This window comes from Vipera ursinii (genome assembly GCF_947247035.1).
Source record: "Vipera ursinii genome assembly, chromosome: 1".
Taxonomy (NCBI): Eukaryota; Metazoa; Chordata; class Lepidosauria; order Squamata; family Viperidae; genus Vipera; species Vipera ursinii.
Genome location: NC_139512.1, coordinates 316,774,963 through 316,790,658, shown reverse-complemented (window position 1 = coordinate 316,790,658; position 15,696 = coordinate 316,774,963).

The window sequence follows — 15,696 nt, the reverse complement described above, 5'->3', positions numbered from 1 at the left end:
GTTGAAAGAGTAGGTTTTATATTTGACTAATGGTAATGGATTCATTCTTCTTTTTGAAATAATTTCTGATATTATTTTATTAATTTCAGGAATAGTATATAGCACTATTTGCAAATTGCCTTTTGTCCAAACATTATTACTATTGTCTCTTTTCCTGAAGCGACCAAAGATGAATGAGCTAAATTACTTGCCAAGCCATTCACGCCCTCCAAAGGACCTATTCTTAGGTAGACATTAATTAGGATCAGTGCTGATAAATAACTTTTAAAGAAAAAATTAAAAAGAATTCACAAAAGAACTGTTGTTTTTCAGCACATAGCCTTACACTCATATATAGAGGTGGAGTAAGATGAGGCCACATTAGCATCTGAAGAAAATTACTGAAACGTAAATTTGTGATATATTCAGATTCAAATAACAGTTTAAAGATACAACAGGATGGAAGGAACCTACCACGGTTAATGTATTTGCAAATAGCTGAAAAGATAAAAAGCAATCTTAAAAAGGAGGATCCTTGAGAAAGAGGACAGAATTTGAAGCACATATACTAAATCAAAGTCACATATTAGGTCATGTGTCTGTACTGTTATTGAAATATGATGGAGACAAATTAAACACTGCATGAAAAAATGGATTCAAATTTTTAAAGAAATATCACAATGGATCAATGGAAAATTAGTAAAATTTATTCTAAGCTACAATTTAAAGAAAAATTAATATAAAAAGCTTTATAGACGATATACAACTCTGCCAATTATTGCTGAAATGAATCAATCATGTAACAATAGATGCTGGAAATGCCATAACAAGTAAGAAATATACTATCATATGTCATGCAAAAAATAAAAAATAAAAACATAAAAATCAAAACTACTGTAAATAAGTGCATCCAAATATTCAAGGAATTTTGAAAGTAAAATGGGAATGATTCCAGAGTGCATAAATATTTATTTATTTATTTATTTATTTATTTATTTATTTATTTATTTATTTATTTATTATTGGGACTTATATGCCGCCCTATCTCCCGAAGGACTCAGGGCGGCTAACAACAATAACATACAATAAATACAGAAGTTAAGATAAAATTAAAATTAAATTAAATATAATATACTGAGATGTACATTGACATTAGGAAAAAAATAATCTGGCACAACACTGGAAAAGACAAACCCTGTTGATGATATAGGATTGGGAGACCAAAAATGAGAGAATATGTGGTAATGGAGGAATATACAGCCAGACAAGAATATGGCTTTTGGAAAAAAGAGAGAAATTGATTAAACAAACAAAAGACTGAGATATAAACAATAACCATTAAGCTCTGAAACAAACAGTAAACAATAAAGCTTATCTTATCTTATATCTAATAGTGGTTAGGGAAAAGAAAAATGAAGGAGAAATGCTTTTTATTACCAAATTTTGCCATTATGCAATAACTTCTTACTTCTTGCATCTGTATTTTTGACAATTACATCAACTTTATTGCAGCTAAAGACTAGCAGATCTCTAATTTTGATCTTTTACTTTTGTCTTATGTTTATGTAATAATACAACTAATTAATTAAATAGCGAAGGCAGGTAAATAAGGGGATCAGGTGAACAGCGCATCTCCCAGTCCAAGGCTTTTTCATGCACCAGGAAAATAAACAGTGGAAGTATGTGAGAACATATGTTCTTGCCTAACTGAAGAAATCTTTAGGGAGTCTACAGAGAGATCTGGAATCTGAATATGATTTCCTTCAGGTTCTTGTCCTAGAGACACATTTTGGATCATTATTATAACATTTATTTCATCTTTAAAAACAAGCTGCTAATTTAATGACAATTGGTAGAGGTAACAAACATCAGATATTCAATCTTATATTTGGGGAGATTGACAGCAACAGTTACACTGTGCAATGTCGTGTGGTCGCACAGAGAGACGGACACTTGAGCTGGGTAGTACTTCTTTATTGGATCAGGAATGAAGCTGGGCGTCTCTTTATACCTGCCCAGGTGAATCGCGACCAATAGATTCAAACTGGGCTTCCCGCCAGTGCAGGTGGCCAGTGGATTTAAACCCTGGCTTCCCGCCAGAGCTGACCATGCCCTGGGGCTGTCAACGACTTGCTCTATTCAGGCTTTCCCGCCAAAAGCGGTTATAGCCTGGAGCTGTCCAGCCCCCTGCTGTGCTGACATTCCGTGTATGCTTTAAGAGCATACACTACACACTGATTAAGAGTAAACATGAAAATATGGGGGTGAAGACCTACTAGTGGTAACATCAGAGGCAAGTTATTGAAGATATTCTTTTCCAGTTGCTAACATCCTAACCCAAGAGAAATTAACTCTCATTTAGGGAGGAGAGATGGAATTAAACATCTGAAACAACAGAATACAGAAAATTCATCCAACCGAAGTCTGTTCACAGATCACTTTAATAGCCACAATTAGCAAGCATAAAATTGGACCAGTGAATTAATTACTGCTTTTATTTATATTCATGAATGCCAAAATTTTTCATTATTAGGAAAACAGAAACAACAGAAGCCAGCATTTGCATTACTGAAGGGTTAGCTCCTGCATGTTGTAGTGGCTGAAAAGGGGCAGGAAGAATGATTTGCTTATATATATTGGCTAAAATATGGGCTGTAATGCAATTGAATCTATTAATGTACATTGAACACTATCAGACAATCCACACAGTGTAGTCCTAAGTTTCTTTAAGCATTATGTCAGAAGTATAGCCTCAATGTCAGTGTTAACAACTTCCTGAGGAAGTTTGGCTTTCTAACATTATTTCCCCCATACCTTTTTGCCACAAGGTTGAGGATCCAATAAAATGATCTGTTATTAAAGAGGCATGAGATTACTGAATCTCTAGGAGAGTCCATGACAGTTACAGTTGGCAATATTCTTGAGATCTTTGTCTTACTATATGTGACAAGGTGGATCATTAGCCTGATCACTAAATGCTTTCTAAAGTTCAAAAGGATCCATGGGTTTTTTGCAGGTTTTCTAGTTATGATGCATATCATTTGACATTGAGAGGAAAAATGCTTCGGCAGCCATGAAACAGCTCATTTTAATTCCAGATGTGACATACAGACCATTCCATGAGTGGTGTGATAGTTTTTCAGAAGTAAATCTTACTAGAACAAGAATTGGTTACTGATAGTTCAGACATACGCAAATCCCAAAACACATTTTGCATTGAATTGGGGGCATTTGTGAAATGTTGTGAGGATGACTAAATAAATGTTGGAGTATTCTCTAGGACATAGTCATGCTTAAGTTGTGACAGTGAAAAAAACAAAACCTTCTGAGTCCATATGTCTTCAAAAAGTTGTGGAGCTTTTCTAATTAGAAATTTGCTTTTATCTGTCCTATGAGATAGTACGCTGGATTCCTTGCAATAATGAATTTCCTAGATGCTTTGATGATAAAATTTCTCAACATCAAAGTCATCTGAATGCTGAAAACAGTAACATGTATAATGCTCTGTCTTCTCCAATTTTGTAAAATTGGTTTTAGCTTATTCAGCCTAAGGCTGAAGAAGGTATTTTTTGTATTAATGAAAAATGCAGATGGCTACATGCCTTCTTGATTCTTTCCTTTATTAGACCTAATCTATTGGCTGGATGGGTTTGATGTTCAGTCTTGGAATGAAATCAGCTGTTCTTAAGAGGCAGTTGTACAGGTAATTTATAAAATATCTTTTCTGGACCAAATAACATATTATTACTATGGTTATAAATATTCTATTGAAGGATGCAAGAAACTCCCAAACAATGCATAACACTTCTAAGAAATTGATATTATACTGAGTGGTCTGAATTCACCCAAGTTATCCATGTAATCCCATTTATATTATGGCACAGCTGATAAAATTAAGTTGAATCATTATCATTCCAACAAAAATTGTAAGATAGATGAATATATCATTAGAACATTTCCTGATTCACAGACTAAATTCAGGACCTAGAAGAATTTTCTTTAACTGTACAGAGCGACGACAGCCTGTCTCTCTAAAGAGGCAGAGTTTCAGTATTTTCCACATCCTATAAAAGGAGGGCAATGTCCAAGAAAAGAAGGCTAGCAAGAAGATTTTCACCATCCTTTCTTCAATCAACATTGAAATAGAAAACTTTCACCATCCTTTCTTCAATGAACTCTCAAAATACGCTTACTCAAAGAGGTAATAAGTAATAGCTGCTTTAATTAATAGCTGGGGTTTATATATATTAATTACAGCTTCATTATTTGTTAGTCCAAATGTTGCATCATAGTGCAATGATTTTTGAATTAGGGTACCCCAAATTCACTAACCTAAAAAATGCATAAAATATCTAGTATCCAATACTCTTACATCCATCACTTGTGGAATTAACATTTCAAGGATCTTCAGATTATTTTTATTCCCAAAGTTGTGGCCTCTGTAGCATCCCAGGAGTCATCTGATTGTGATTTCTGGTGCTCCCTGTTAGCTTCCCACAAGCAGTCAATGCAGAAGCTGGCAGGAACTCATAAGTTACTCCTGCTCCCACTACTTTTTTGCCTGCCCATTTCTGTTTCTCATTCTGTTTCTCTGCTTAAGTATGTTAATATTGACTTACTATTGAAGTACATTTACCATTGCAATTATTTTTCTATTTATGATATTTATTTATTTTATTTTTTTATTTTATTTTATTTTCATTTATATCCCGCCCTTCTCCGAAGACTCAGGGCGGCTTTACAAACTTAGCAGTATATATATATATTGTCTTTTTAGATGAGCATGGGATTAAGTCAATGCTGGGAACAACGTCCAACATTGGAGTTAAAAAAATATAATCAACCTAAAATACATTGTTCATTCTGGTCACATCAGTTTGCATTATCTATTGAACACCTTTGATTCTCATTCTGTATTAATTGATCCTTCCAAACCACTCTCAAGGGAAGCCCTAGTAAAACATGTTATGTGCAGCAGTACAATTTTGTGGTTATGGATATAGGGATTACTGTGGTTAAATTATTGATCCAGAAACCACAACACATTATGGTTTAGTAATTATTATGGCTTAGTAAAATGTGAGGACACATTCAGGGTAGCTTTCCAGGCATTCAAATGGAATCTACATTCCCATAAACCAAGACCATTACTCCATAATTCCTTCAAAGATTAGAGAAACATTGTGGCATTCTTAAATGTGACATCACTATGTGAGAAGTGCTGTCCCCTGTCCTACTCCTTAGCCGTATCTTCCCAAAGCTAAACATACAGCACTCTTGGCCTTTGCTCATTGGCCTTACTTTCCAGACCTCTAAAGCATAGTGCCCAGATCTGAAGCTATTATTTTCCATGAATGGAGCCAACATAAAATATTTTGAAGTCATGTGATACTGTTGATTTATAGTCAGCTTCTGACTAACTATAATTCTAATATCTCTTTTACAAGTAAAAAGGTAAAGGTTCCCCCGCACGTGCGTGCTAGTCGTTTCCGACTCTAGGGGCCGGTGCTCATCTCCGTTTCAAAGCCGAAGAGCCAGCGCTTGTCTGAGGACGTCTCCGTGGTCATGTGGCCGGCATGACTAGACGCCAAAGGCGCACGGAACGCTGTTACCTTCCCACCGTAGTGGTCCCTATTTTTCTACTTGCATTTTTACGTGCTTTCGAACTGCTAGGTTGGCAGAAGCTTTTACAAGTATTGACATTTAAATATGCACTTCAAGAAGAATCAGAAGAGTGTGAGCTGAATGCATACTGTATGTTGCAATAAACAATAATATAATTTGCTGGCACTTAGGGTAGTTCTGGTGTAGTACAGAAGGAGGAAATCTGTGGCACTCTGAATGTCTTCCCAGGGACTTGCTATCCTGCTATTTTTTACAGGATTATGTAATGTAAAATATGATTCCAGCACTCAGCTTCATATAACAAAAATGGAATGGTGTATCAGCCATTAAAGCAAGTGGATTATCTAGCTACTAAGCTTCACTATATATCTCAAATATTTATTTCATTGGGTAAAAGCCTGGTCATTTTCCTTGTTTTTACAGCTTTTCTGCTATAGTATCTGTGGGATTGCTGGATTACTCACAAATAAAATTTCAGAATATATTTTGATATACTAGCACAGACCTACTTAGCTCCATTAGCTCATGTAATTTGCATCTTTGCCAGAAAGTCTGATTATTCACCCTTTTTCTTCTAATCTTCTCACAGCCATTTCATTCATTTTCCTACACGTGAGTATACAGGTAGTCAGTGGTGGGATTCAGCTGGTTCGCCCCACTTCAGCAGAACCAGTAGCTAATTTTTTGTTGCCCAGGCCCAGAATGGACCGGGAAGCGGCATCCACACAGAGAACCAGTTGTTCACATATTTGAATCCCACCACTGCAGGTAGTCCTTGACTTACGACTGCAATTCAGCCCAAAATTTCTGTTGATAAACAAGACAGTTAAGTGTGTTTTGCCCCATTTTACGACCTTTCTCTCAGCCCAATACACATTATGGGGTTGCTGTTGTGGGGAAAATAGGAGGAGGAAAGTGTGTTGGATATGAATCTCTGCAGTTGTTAAGTTAGTAACATGGTTAGTAAAGTGAATCTGGCTTCCCCATTGACTTTGATTGACAGAAAGTTGCAAAAGGTGATCACATGACCCCAGGACATTGCAACAAAGTTGAGCCAGTTGCCAAGAGTCCGAATTTTGATCACATGTCCATGGGGATGCTGCAACTGTCATAAGTGTGAAAAACAGTCATAAGTCACTTTTTCAGTGCTGTTGTAACTTCATTCACTAAATTAATTGTTGTAAGTTGAAGATTACCTGTATGCCCCTTCTGAGTTCCCAGTTACAGCCGGCATCAATTTTTGGTGTCCTTAGATAGCAACCAGGTTCCATGGGCCTTCCTGGAAACTTGTTAGGGTTTTTTAATAGCCCAGCATTCCAAAGAGTGCCAGGCAACTGGATGCAGTCATTTTGTCCCTGGTGCTTCAGCCTAGCTGCACCCAACCAGGCTGTGTTGCTTGCAGACCTTCTATTGTGGGTAGGTAAACTGACCAGTATTCACTACTGTAAAACAAGATGCCCAGCTGAGAACAGATGATGGATGGAAACTAATCAAGGAGAGATTTTATTCTTTTTATTCTTATTTGAAAGTTTGGCTCTGTTCTCCTAAAATAGAAGAAATAATTGTAAAGAACTTCCTAAGCACTTGGGGAACACCTTGTGGCTAAACCTGAAATTGCAATCTGACACAGAGAGAGAGAGAGAGAGAGAGAGAGAGAGAGAGAGAGAGAGAGAGAGAGAGAGAGAGAGAGAGAGAGAGAGAGAGAGAGAGAGACTTGGCTGACACTTTAGAAAACAAGATAAGACTAACCTTGAACACCAGATGTGAGAGTCCACCATGGAAGAAATACAAAAACAAATCTCTGCTATGATGAAAATAACCTGCCAAACTTACCAGTTCATTTCTACAGCTAGTGATGAAGTAAGAGCTTTTGGAAAAAAACTAGAAAGCGTCTTGGATAAGCAAACTCAAATTGTGACTACAACTAATAATCCATTGGGACAGAACATAACAGAAGAAATTGAACAACCAAATATTCTGACAGAAAATTTAACTACTCAACAAGCACAGATAAGAGAAAACCTGGAAAAAAATCTGACAAAATGGATGGAGGAAAAAACTTGTTACATAAAACAATCTCCAAAAATGGAGATTGGAGGGTCACTTCAAGATGATACAACAACACAAGAACTCTTTGATGACCCTGAAGCAAGGAAACAGAAAATGACATGGCAAAGGAAAAAAGCCAGAATAAGATTGAAGAAGAATGGACATATCTAAGAGGCCTAAAACGGAATATATCTAAATATACAGGATTGTATTTTGAATATGAGAGATTGTTTTGATGTGTAGATAAAGAAAGATACTCACTAAAAAACTTAGATGTATGAATATCAATAGTTAAATTGAAATGTTGAGCTGTTTATAAAGTTTAAATGAAGGTGACTAAGATGTATATATGTTAAGAGTGATATAATGTAACTAATATACTTGGATGTAATGATAAGAATAAAATTATAAGCCTAAGCACAAGAGAGCAGATATAAAGGAGAAGAGAAAGGATGTATTAAATGCTGAAATGGGAGAAATGTTGGCTATTGAATTTACAGTATGTGGAAATTATAATGAAAACAAGAATATTATATTGTACTATTAATCTGTTGATATGGAAATGAGATAGATAAGACGTATATCCAGATTATTAGATATTGGAGAGAACTGTGATAAAGGGAAATGGGGTCACTCAGAAATATGGAAATGAGAAACTTCAAACGTTTAATTTTAATATCAATGCAAATTAAAGCTGGGAAAATTTATAAGGTGACTGATGCTTTAAAGATGGAATGTTAAAATATATAATATTTTATAATATATAAAAGTATTGACAAATGTAAAAAAATCACTAAATAACTGATGGACAGAATAAGAAGTATGTTAATTTGGATAAGAGACAATATGTATTAAAGGAAAAAGAGAGAGGAAATATTGGTTACAACAAATTGGAGATTTGTAATAATATGTACCTGTATGAAATGAACTATTGTAACCCAGACACCATATTGCTTTTCAAAGATACAATTGTAATATTGGAAAATCAATAAAAATATTTTTTAAAAAAAGAATTGTAAATCTGCAAAACTGTAAAACTCTTTGTTTTACCAGAAGCAGGTGTGGTAATATAGTAATTTAACTGGAGAGACAGTAGTGATAATTTCCAGCCACTGGGGAGGAAGGAAGGAAGGAGCAGAATAAGGAGATTTATAGATGAAGCAAACACATTTTGATTTGAAAAAGCTTAATACATAAAATACATATTTCATAAAAGGCAGCTTAAGATTCTGCCTTTTATGAAATACAACAATTATTGCAGAAAGTTATACTATTTCTGAAGAATTTAGACAACATAATCTGGTCTTACTTTGAAGTCTGTAGAAGAGAGACCAGAGTAGGTTGTATATTGCCTGCAAGTTGCCCAAGCTGGTATATGGAATATGTGTACCCAATAAATTTATGAAAGCATAGATGGCTGAACACAATGTGTGAGTCTGGTCTAATACTATATATTTAGAATAAATCTTCGAAAAGGATTTCTGGTTCTGGATTCTAGGTTTGAATCTTATTAGATGGTCTTGGAATTTTCTGTATTGATCACTTGATGTGTACCAATCTTGGGCACTAGACCTAGGGTGTTTTGTGAGGCCATCTTTAAGAGGTTGATCAAGTGGATGAATGAGTGACCTTGGATGTGATCGGTTGTTAGTTTTTGTTTGTTGTTTTAACCTGATGCTGGCCATATAGGGTTGCATTGCAAGTTGGGCAACCATTTGATCAATTGATGATTGATTGATTGATTGATTGAATGAATGAACGAATGAACCAACCTAAGCTTCCTGGAGGAATATTTCTGGACCAGAGGATAGAGGATAGAAAATGTCTAGGAATATTTAACAGACTAGTATAGAATAAACTTCAATGACTTAAATAATTCCTTTCACCTTGACTCATAGAAAGACAAGTTGTATAAAATATATTTTATATATGCTTTTCCACATTGGTTTTGCCAGTACTTATTGTTGTGCAGATTTCAATACCATGATTATGAGACTGAAGGGTTTAAATTCAAAATCAGGACATCAAGACAGCACTTGGTTTTACATACCACACAATGCCAAAATGTTGTTTGGGTTGACTTAGTGGATTCCGTAAATTCTGACATTGGGTAGACATCCAGTGGCCTAGCATGACATCTGAGTCTAGTTCTATTTATCCAACAGAATAAAGTATGATGCCAAATTTATTGGGATAAATGTGACTAATTAATTGAGAGAAAGCTCCACTGAACATATTGCTTGGGAATAAATCTCTCTTGAACTCAATGGTGCTTATTTTTAATAGGAGAAATTCAGCTTGTAGAATGCACTGAACTTTGTAAATAATCTTTTGCCAGTTGAATTCTAACCTTTTAACTTTTAATTAGAAAACCAGTATTGTAAAATAATATCACCATTTAAACTGCTATCTTAAAAAACAAATACCATGAAAGAAAGAGAAGGCGCCACATAGCATTTACAGATAAAACTATCTTCAATCTTTGTCTTCTGGCAAAATTGGAAACACCATTTTTGTTTGTATTTGTTTTTCGAAATTAAGAGTGAGAATGAGAGCATATGGTCTCTGAAAGTCCATGCTAATCTATCACGCACATACTCTTGTCAGAGCAAAGAGGTCAGTCAGTCAATCATTTTACAGCTTTAGCATTTCAACACTGCTCTTCCTCTGAAAATTTTTCTGGAATTATGATCCCTTGTCTTATAGAGAAAGAGCACAATTTGCAATTACTCTTGCTGCATCTAACTCATTAACAGAAAAAAAAAGAACACGGGGAGCTTGGATGAAGGAAGAATTAGTTCACCACATAATCTTTCTTGTTCCATGCTAAAATGAAATATATGTACATCTATGGATATACATCTTCATGAACACTGCAAAAGCAATAAATATGACTCCAGCTGGATTCTGAATTGGATAAATCAACAGTGCTTCCTAGGATTGAGTTTGTGTTTGTGCCACACAATGCCACAAGAAATGGGGTGTTGATTACTGTTTTCTTATGCCCCAAATGCAGGCAATGCGAGCCCTTCCAATAATCAAACAGCAATGTTTACACTCTCAGAATTTTCTACTCTGAATTAATATGATCTTTCTTAGAAAGTATGAGTGAAAGTGTTAAACAGGAGATACTTCTTATCAACTCCTGCAATAAGTGTCACTTTGCAACGTAGCTGCATTTTTGAATTTTTAGCAGTCCCATTAAAGAAACAGTCCAGAATGTTTGACTTTCACATTTTAATGACATAAAACTATTTCCCGATTTACTTAAGAGCCACAGAACATAATTCAAAGTACCACAAGTTTATTCAGAAGCAAGTTTCATTCAGTGGAACTGTGGAAGCAAGTATACACAAGACTACAGGCTCAATCTTAAAGGGTTATGAGGATTCACAGGTTAATTCATACATAAAGAAACAATTTTTGAAAAACCCATCACTACTTCCTGCTCTCAGTCACACTGCTTGAATGAAATCTGATCCAGGTATGGGATGAGATCAGCCCTCTATATTCTAGGCATCCTCCAGGAGCACAGTCTTCAGTTTCTAAGATTCATAGCAATGGTGTTACTGGCTGGGAATTTAGGAAGGTCATATGATGGAGAAAGTTAGATCAACTGTCTACAACCTAATATCAGGGCCACAACTGCAAAAATAAAGGAAAAAAAACACAAGGATATCATTTTAACAGTAAATGATTACAATTCTATATACAGTTCTCTAGTGTAATTATTCAAGTACCCATATATATATATATATATATATAAATTAATATATATATATATTAATTTTCAGGCGATCAAACCGGTCAGTCCTAGAGGAGATCAACCCTGACTGCTCTTTAGAAGGCCAGATCCTGAAGCTAAAACTCAAATACTTTGGCCACCTAATGAGAAGGAAGGACTCACTGGAGAAGAGCCTAATGCTGGGAAAGATTGAGGGCAATAGAAGAAGGGGACGACAGAGAATGAGGTGGCTGGATGGAGTCACTGAAGCAGTAGGTGTGAGCCTAGATGGACTCCAGAAGATGGTAAAGGACAGGAAGGCCTGGAGGAACATTGTCCATAGGGTCGCGATGGGTCGGACACGACTTCGCAACTAACAACAACAACAATATTAATTTTCTAATCATAAGTACTTAATAAGCAACATGTTGTCTGGGTCTATTAGTAATTCAGTGGTCATATTAACTTTCTCAGTCTAGTTCCAATACTACACCATCCAGTGCTTCCTTGATCCTCTCTTCTTCCGGTGGTATGCATTTTTCCATACTGGGCAAATACAATTCTTGTTACTTTTAACACATATACAAATAAATATAGACATCTTCATCACATTTTTCTGGTATTATACATAATATCAATATTATCAGTTTATAATATCTTTTCTAGCCCAAACATATCTCAATTGCATTTGCATTTAAAATCCATTTGTTCAATCAATATTCTGTTTTTCCCGCTTTTTAAAATTTCCCATCAATGTTCAGAGTATCTCTATGGCTTATAATTTTCTCATAATAAATTATATTTGGGTAACCAAAAGCTTCCCTTATTCAAACTCTTTTAGAATTTTCATATTTCCCATCTCATAACAAAATATAATATTCTAGTTACAAATCCTATCCTTCTAATTATAATAACTTTTATTTCTAACAGTTATCTATTTTCTTAACCACATTCAAACATCTGTTTAATAGTATAATATCCCATCTAATAGGTCAAAGGTATTTTCTTCAGTCTTACTCTAGCTTTCTTCCTTTGACAAGTAACTTTCCAAGTCAGTACATTTGATTCATCAAGTAATTCTTCCTCTGTTTTTGTATATATTGTTTGGAATGAGGAACAGAATTTTATTGAAGTAATTTTGGAAGAATGCTCAACCCATTTATATTCATTAAACAGTCTACATCCTTCTTCAGTTTTTCTTTTCATTTCTTGTTTGTTAATATTCAGCATTTCTCCTAACAGCCTTATCATCCGTTCAATCAGCTCTTCTTCTTTATCTTCAAATGTGTTCTGAGATCTTGACAAGTAAAATATCTTTTCCATTTCTGGTGTTATCACTGCATCTTCTAATTTTTCATTTGTCTGTATCTCTGTGTTAATTCCTTCCTTTAGGTCCTCCATCTTTGGATCCGTTTCTTCTAATTTTCCTTCTGTTTTCTGGGTTATTAGTTCCTTTTTTGTGGTCATTGTCTGGATTTGTAAGTTTAGGTTAGAAAATTGTTCATCTCATTTGCGTTATTTTTAATCTCATCCTGAAACAAAACAATTGTCTCTTGGATTGATTTCAACGTAGAATTTCTTTCTGAGATTCATTAACATTTTCTTGTTGATATATCAAGCTGGGAGCTTTGGAGACAGGTGTTAAAGATGATTTTTTACCATTTAAGACTGAGTATCAAACACTCATTTTGTTTTTGTATGTAGCCTTTATAGTCCAATAGGATCCCCAACTCAGATAAGCAGCCCAAAAGATTTTTTTTCCTTTTTCCCAGCTGCAGTCTGCAAAAGTGAAAGTCTAATCGGAAGTCCCTAGTACCTATATATTTCTCTCTCCCCCCCCTTGGCCACCAGTCTCAGAAAAGGAGATACAGTCCATCATTGAAACCTTAAAGAGCAATAAAGCCGCAGGCAAGGATTTTTTTACCAGCAAAATTATTTAAGAAATTTCCCAATTGGTGGGGCCCTGTATTAGCAGGTATTTTTACACACATAAATAACACCTGCCATATACCAGACAGGTGGAAGATGGCAATAGTTTTCCCCATATATAAAAAAGGGAATAAAAAAGATCCTAGTAACTACAGGCCCATCAGCCTGATTGACATTGTAGCAAAAATCTGGGTAGAGGAAAACAATATCCTCACAGAAGAACAAGCAGGTTTTAGACAAAACAGATCTACTATTGATAACTGCTTTGTCTTGAACCATCTAATTGCCAAATATGCCTGTAAGAGGAGACCCATTTGCTGCTTTCATAGACCTTACAGCAGCATTTGATATGGTAAATAGAGAAGTACTATGGAGTAAATTGACATCCCTTAAAATAGAACCCAGACTCCTGGCTTTGATTAAAGCCCTTTACACAAGTACCTGTTTGAGGATGCGGTATGGGGTTAATGGGGACGTGACTAACAGGATTCACACAAATAAAGGGATAAGGCAAGGGTGTATCCTGGCCCCAGTATTATTTAATTTATACATCAATGACTTGCCTGGGTTAATGAAGGATACCATGGTACACATGCCGATGATCCTAAATACTTATTGTAACAGCTTGCTTTATGCTGATGATATGATTTTATTATCATACTCACAAGTAGGATTACGTAGGCTATTAAGAAGATTCAGCTCTTATTGCTAGGATAACTCCCTAATCATTAGCAAATCTAAATAAAAAATAATAGTGTTTGGAAGAAACCATCAGAGATATAAGTGGCAATTAGATGGTGAACCAATTGAACAAGTTAACACCTTTGTATATTTGGGTGTAACTTTTTCCAAGACTGGATCTTGGGCCTGCCATCATCAACGGAGTACATTTAGAGCAAAAGCCCATTTGAATTAACTGCTCAAACTAAAGAACCATAGTTACCCAGGGTCTGTAGCCCCATTAATCAAGGTTTATAAGGCTAAGGTTACCACAATGCTCTTGTATGGAGCAGAAATTTGGGGCCTTTACTCAACCACAGTCCTAGAACAAACACAGTACCAGCATTTGAGATGTATTTTGGGTGTAGATCCAAGAACATCTGCTGCAGCAGTTAGAGCTGAATTGGGAATTCATACAATTCATGCATTATCTAAAATTACAGCTTATAACTACTGGTGCAAAGTTAATGAAATGGGAGACTGATAGACTCCCCATGTTATGCCTACTAGAGCAAATAAAACTACAATCAGTTATGCCTACTAGAGCAAATAAAACTACAATCACAAATCTCCTGGATCACCAAACTAACAAATTTTGTAAGAAGCTGTGGCCTTCCCGTCTCTTGCATAACAATAATAATAATAAAAATATAATAATAATAATAATCCAAAAAAAGAGTTGCCCAAAGAATTAAGGATATAGAAGCACAAACTGATATAGCTATCCTTGGTAAGGTGGGTAACTTGAAATGACTGAATAAATACAAACTTACTTTTCAAGTTGACAGTTATTTGAAGTCACAACTCCCAAAACATCTTAGGGAGATATTTACATGAGGGAGATTTGAACAGCTTGACACAATGGTCAGATATGGGAGATTTCATGCTATACCCTACAATGAACGTCTCTGCATTTGCGGAGCAGCAGAAGTAGAAGACCTGGCTCACATCCTATTTGACTGTTGCCTGTATAAGAGGGTGAGATACAGGTATCTTGGTCCATATACCAAACAAATAACCCATTGGGATCCCCATATCAAAACAACTTACCTTATGTCCGGCCAGAACTTGAAAATAACTTTTAACATAGCACAGTACCTAACCAAAATGGTCCAGTTGAGATCTGCATATGTGGGACTGATTGGGGTAGATTGCAAGGGCGACTCCGAAATATAATTTTATCATATTTTATCTATATCTTTAATTATTGTACATTATTACAATTTCATTTTAGATTTTATTTTATTACCATTTCATTTTAAATCGTATTTTTATATATTTCTAATACATTTATATAACTATCATGTTTTAACCTATTTTGTATAAATGAGTCCCATATTTCATTATATTTGTCCATACTCAATCCATTGAGGGAAAGTAGCCATACATTTATCTTTCCAATGCTGCAATATCAGTCTTTTGGCCTAGAGCAGGGGTATGAAACTCACATCACGTGATGTCTCACGATATATCGCGACTTTTTTTCCATTGCCAGCAATAGGGTGGGTGCAGTTTCACCATGACGCATCCAGCCTGCGAGCTGGCAGTTTGACACCCCTGGCATAGAGTATCCATTTATGTTGTCAGGTTATCAATTTCTGATTTAGATATCAATGAATGAACCTTTATTGTCAAAGTACAACCATGTATACATTGAGATTGGCTGAGCC